Raw genomic sequence first — 6,640 nt, 5'->3', positions numbered from 1 at the left:
AGCAAAAGAATGATGTAAGTAAAATGGAATAAAGCTCCTATTTGCTTTTCCTTTTAATTAGGAAACAGTCTGTGGGTCATTTGTGTTGGGGGGTGTATGGTGGGGGGAATATGAACAGATAGTCAAATATACAGATTAGAGGAAGAAATTTGTTTCCAAATTGAACTTATTACTTACTACTTCTAGCTTTAAGATTCACCCCTAGGGTCTGTTCTTAGACTTTAGAATTAGACTAATTTTAGGGATGTTAGTTACTTTTGTTTGTATTTTTTTTTCCTTTTTCTTTCTGTGTTTATAGGGTGACATATGATGTCTTGATACACATATTCATTGTGTAATGTCCAACTGGAGTAACTATTTCTTTAAAAAAAAAAGATTTATTTATTTATTTATTTGAAAGGCAGAGTTACAGAGAGAGAAGGAGAGACAGAGAGAAAGCTCTTTCTGCTGGTTCACTCCCCAAATGGCCGCAACAAATGTGGCTAGGCCGGGCTGAAACCACAATCCAGGAGCTTCATCCAGATTTCCCACATGGGTTCAGGGGCCCAGGGACCTGTTCCATCTTCCGCTCCTTCTCCCAGGCACATGGCAGGGAGCTGGATCAGAAGTGGAACACCAAGGATTGGAACCAGTGCCCAGATAGGATGCTGCCGGCACTACAGGCCACAGCTTAACTTGCTATACCACAGCACCAGCCCCCGGCGTGAGTACTTCTATCTCCCAAACATTTAACATTTCTAAAAAAACTTAAAAAATTCTTCCAGGTTTTTTCACAGAGAAATATACAGTAGAGAGAATGATTATAAAATATGTTGTTGAAGTTAATAATTAGGAGAAGAACATTATATAAAGAAGGCATTAGAATTTATTCCTTTGAAATATTTTTCTCATTTATATTGAATCAAATTGAAGAAAATGAAGTGGAAAAGGCCATCGCTACTGAAACAGGAAATGCTTCCAGCTACATAACAAATGCATAGATTTTGTCTTTTACATAAAAATTGGAGTAAATAGAGGATGCCAGAAATTATACAGAACTCCCTTACTCTGACATGATAAAGTTTGTGGGAAGAAAATGAATGATATCTCTCAAGACTCCACAACTGTTTTCTAGCCTGGAGTGGCTGGAATTTTGGCTCTGAGTTTTTTTTTCCAAAAAGACATAGAATAATTGTTTCATTACCACCAGGTCCTGCTAGGCTGTGCTTCACCAATTTTACCTGTTAATCCACACCCCTAAAAAGTAAATCAGCTAATACAGTACATTCCATCCACATGCTGAAGAAGAAAAATCGCCTGATCCTGTCTATAGATGCTAGGAAAAAAATTAGCAGAATTAAGCACCTGTTCATGACCAAAAACATCTCAGCAAACAAGGAATAGAAGGAATCTCCCTCGGATGGGTTAGGTGGATCTTTAACAACTCCCCACACCTAACATCATACTCAACGTAAGAAATTCGGAAGCTTTCCAGTAAGGTCTCTGATGTCCCCTCTCACCACTGAGCTTAGAACTACACTAGAAATACTAGCATATGCAACAAGACAAGAAAAGGTTGTAAGAAGTCTGTGGATTAGAAATGAATGTATGAACTATAAACATGACATGACATCTCTGTAGGAAATCCAGAAAATCCAGCTTTTGCTGAAAAATCTGCTGATTACAGCAGATTGAAGAATACTAGAGTAATATATACAAGTCCATCAGTTTTTGATTACAGCAGATTCAAAGTATACTAGATTAATATATACAATCAGTTTTTGATTACAGCAGATTAAAAGAATACTAGATTAAGGCCCAAGTCCTTGGACCCCTTTCAAATGTGGGAGACCTGAAAGAAATGCTGGCCTAACCCTGGCCATTGCGGCCATTTGGGGAGTGAACCAGTAGATGGAGGGTCTCTCTGTCTCTGTCTCTCCCTCTCTGTAACTCTTTAAAATAAATAAAATAAATCTTAAAAAAAACCCACAATGCCATTTATATTAGCACTCCCCAAAATAGATGAGGAAAACCGCCATGCTTTGATGAGAGACATGGCAGATGGATAAAATAAATGGAGATAGAGGGCATGACCAAGAAAGAGAAGATGCATTGTTGCCAAGACGTCAGGTCTTCTCAACTTAATCTGCACATCCAGCAGGTTGTTCTCTGGAACTGACACATTGAGTCCTCTCTCTGCCTTCCTTACCCAGGTTTCACCCCTTTGCTTCCAGCTTGTCCCTCTCTCACCTGCCATACCTTTGCCGGGCCAGATGATGGGGGAGCTCGGCTGCCTTGGGATGTGATCTGGGCTTTCCTGGAACCCATTGCTCAGCCCCAAAGTCAGGAAGTCTGGGGAAGCCAGAGACCTTTTCAGTGGTTTCTGTTTGTGATCCCTCACCTCATGCCCCACCCTCTTAGCATCTTCAAGGGGACGCCTCATTCTGACAGAAGAGGGCTGTAGCAGGATCCTTCTTCCTCGGAGAGCCTGAGGGTCCTTGTCCTCCATTCATCTCTGGTTTCTGCACGCAGGGAGCTTCAGAGTGTGATCCCAGCCCCTCTCTACCCTCCACTGAGCATCCTCACATTATCTCTTTCACTTTATCTCATCCACCTCTTAGCCGAACAACAGAGATGAATTAAGTAGTGGCAACTTCACTTGCTTAGATTGGTTGGCGGAAGCATGTCAAAGATTTTTATTTATTTATTTTTTTGAAGGAGGGAAAATAGATTACCTTAAAACTTTCTGGGGCCAGCAGCATGGCATAGTGTATAAAGCCACTGCCTACAGTGTGAACATCCCATATGGGCACCGGTTCCAGACCAAGCTGTTCCACTTCCCTTCCAGTTCTCTGCTATGGCCTGGGAATACAGTGGGGCTTGGCCCAAATGCTTGAGCCCATGTCTTAGCGTGGGAGACCTGGAAGAAGCTCCTGGTTCCTAGCTTCAGATCAGCTCAGCTCCAGCCATTGCAACTATTTGGGGAGTGGACTAGTGGATAAAAGATATCTCTCTCTCTCTCTCTCTCTGTCTCTCTGTCTCTCTCTCTCTCTCAGGGAGGGAGAGCTACAGCAAACAATGTAGCTATTTCCCTACAGCGAACAATGCAGCAATGCCTAGTCAGCCAACCCCCAAATATCCATGGGATGAACTTAGACAACCTCGAGACAATAACCCATGCGAGGTCATCCCATCCACACCCAGTGAGGATCCCCACATTTGTGGCAGTCCTCAGGCATCCCAGGCTCTCAGGGCAGCCGCTAGACCCCATCCCACCCACATGTTTGCCATTACTGTAGGAGTGGATGCAAAATTCAGGCCCTGGATTCCAACGCCAGTTAAAAAGGCTTCTGCTAACCAAGGGTCGAAGATATGCTTGTGTCTCTCCAGAGAATGTGGGACAGCCCATTTGGGTACCAGCCTGCAACTGACAGCCAACCAGAACCAGCTGAACAAGACTGAGAGTCCGCCTTATTAGCGGACGCACCTGCCCTATCATCCTACCCTGAGAAACTGCCCATTGCTACATCCATTACTGTTTTATACCCCACTAGCTCTGGTCAGCCACTCGAATGGCCCACAGCCTGCGTGTGGTCATGCCATTCCTGATTACCATTGTTCCTCATTCCTTCCCCCATCTGAGCAAGCACTCCTGTGGTCTCTCATTTTGAGCGCTGGTTAGTCAATGACGGCTAAGATCCCCTGGGGAACAACCTAAGACAGGCACAGCCGCATATGGAGACCACATGAAAACGGGGCCAACAATGGTATGGCCAAGAATCATGCCTCCAATTGCTCAAAAATAAACGAAAAGGGGGAAATGTGGTGGAATGAGAAGGCCATGCCAAGATGGCTGGTGGCAACAGAAACTGCCTGGTAACAGGCTGTGATTGGATGGTTTTGGAAATCACATGACAAGGAGCCTGCCTGGCAACAGGGTGTGATTGGTTAGGTCATAGACCACCCCTTGACCAGATTGGCTGACTTGGCTGTATAAGCTGCTGTAGCAACTGAAATAAATGAGTCTGCAGGCTGCTTGCCTCAGGCCTGCTTTCACCCAACTCCCGGGGTCTGTGTGGTGACTCTGCGCCTCTTGCCCCCACCACGCTCCTCCTCCCAGAAACGAATCCACAGCAACACTTTCCTACAAATTTTTTTTTTTTCAAGACGCATCTTCCAATGATTGTTGGATTGTTCTCATTACTCAAACTGCATCAAAGACCTGGACATTTTCTTCACTGGGTTTAGATAACCTTATAGCAGATCTATTAGGTATGGCTGTCACTCTGCCTCTTGGCTCGCTTCATCCCTTATTCCCTACCTGTGATTCTCACCTCTTTACCCTCCCTACCAGGTGACCTCCGGAATCTCTCCCAGGGACAAAGGCTTGTGTGTGTCTGGGACACTCAAGTTTAGACTCATCATTGCCCCATAGGAATGGGGGGGTGGCACTTGTTAAATTTCTGTGCTATATAAAGGTGTTCAAAGTGAATTTCAGCAGATTATGAGATAGTATAGTGAATGAACAATCTCTACCACCATTTGAACCCTTTCCCCATTGAGAGCTTGATCCTAGTTCCTGAAACCAGAATATGTCACAGGAGCCCTATTTCCCGAGTGCAAATGAATTAGTGGATAGCCCTGAGACATGACTTATGCAGGAGACTAATGAATTATTTTTATGAATGTGAATTGGGGGAAGGGCTGAGGGCTCCTACTTGGCGATTGTTCTGTAAAAATGAGTGCTTACCTCACTCTGAAATTGTAGTAACTTTGAAATCTTTAAGTTACTGGAAACCTGCTGGCCATCACCACCCTGATTCTGATTCTACCCTTCCTCCTGGCCTTTAGTCTGCTGTATTTTCTCTAGGGAGGTACAGCATCTGGCTTACTTTTTCAGTTTGTTGCTTTGATGGATGAGCAGTCTAGTTTTCTTCCCTGTAAAGGTTGTTTAAGCCAAAAATGAAAGGAAACATATTGAAAAAAATTAACTTTTACACAAAGGCAAAAGACTCAAAACAGCAGGCTCAATTATTTTCAAATGTTGAACCAGCTTTTCAAATGTGGAATAAATTCAACCTGGTCGTGGTGTATTATTCTTTTGATTTATTATGGGACTCAATTTCCTAATATTTTGTTAAGGATTTTACATCTATGTTCTTGAGAGCTATTGGTCTGTAGTTTACATTTCTTGTAATGTTTTTGTCTGTTTTTTGGTGTTAGCATGATGCTAGCTTCATAGAGTGAGTTATGTATTTCCTCTGCTTTTATCTTCTGAAAGAGATTATATGGAATTAGCCCAGTTTTTCCCAAAATATTTGGTAGAATTCACATGTGCACCTCTCTCAGCCTTGTGCTGTTTGGAAGGTTATTAATTATAGGCTCAGTTTATTTAATGGTTACAGGTACACACACTAAGTGTTGGTTAGTCTATTATTTAGACAAGAGAATCAAGAAAACTTGCAGATTTCTTTTCTGTGTGAACCCTGTTGAATGCTGCAGGTCTAAGACATCAGATCAGAATGACTCGAGAGTAGAAGAGCCTATGCTGGACTAAGCCTTTCCCACATTAAATCTCTCTGGAATTGTACCCAGTGGTTGATGAGCAAAAAGACAGCTCAGAGTTTTTGAGAAACTAAATTGTGTCCCCACATTACGGAGATATGCATGTGTGGGAAGCAAAGAGGAGAAATGTGGAAAACAGCCAAGAAGAATGACAGGAGTGGAGTGGAGAACAGAAGAGTCTCACAGAGCCCTTGATTCCCATGCGGTTTTCAGGTGCAGCGTTTCTGGTTGAGCCTATCATAGACGGGCCACAATGAGCATGAACATCAGTCCCCGGTTCCTGGGAAGAGCTTGACACACAAGACTGAAGGCACAGTGTTTCTCAGAGGGTTTCTGCCTGAAGGAGAAATATCAAGAGCACACTGGCTACCTTCATTCTCCTTCATCAAGTGCCAAAAGCCACAACATGACCCTGTGTGCAGCAACATGACCCATCTGTAGCAGTACTCTTGTTGACTAGGCTTCGACAAACAGCTTACCAACACCTTGTCGCTGGAAAAGCACAGGTAGTCAACTAGATTTCTGAAGGAATAACGATGCCATTTTATTAGGTACTTTGCGTCTTTGTGAAGGCAGCACTTTTTTGCATTTTGATTAACTCGTTATTTTCATAAGGACAGATTATACACAGTAGCTGTAATCACCAAGATTTACATGCACTGACAAATCACTTACTGAAACAAATTTGAATATCCCATTATGTATTTTGCTTTTCTTGAGATATGGTTTATGAAACCTAGTGCATTTTATCCTTGTCTGGGTTTCGCGTTTCTTAATGAGGTGGTTTACATCCTGCTGTTTTAAGATGCTTGCTCTGTGAAGGATGGTCTTTCAGCACTCTCACCATCTCTGATAGTTTAATGAAAGATCAGGAAAATGTGACATTTTAGTGGGGCCAAGAAAGAAGACTACCCAACTGTTGGGGAAGTTGAGTGTTTTTCTTTCCCTTCATAAATGTAGACCCAGAGAATGAGCTGTCAGATTTCTGTTCTGCAAGTCAGCGCTCAAGGAGCAGGGTCCTCGTGGGGTTTAATCCATACCAGATGGAGGAATAGCAGTAGGTACAAAAACAAAGAATCTTCGGATCACCCGTTTC

The sequence above is a fragment of the Oryctolagus cuniculus genome, chromosome 6 (assembly GCF_964237555.1).
Source record: "Oryctolagus cuniculus chromosome 6, mOryCun1.1, whole genome shotgun sequence".
Lineage (NCBI taxonomy): Eukaryota > Metazoa > Chordata > Mammalia > Lagomorpha > Leporidae > Oryctolagus > Oryctolagus cuniculus.
This window is presented reverse-complemented; position numbering follows the sequence as displayed.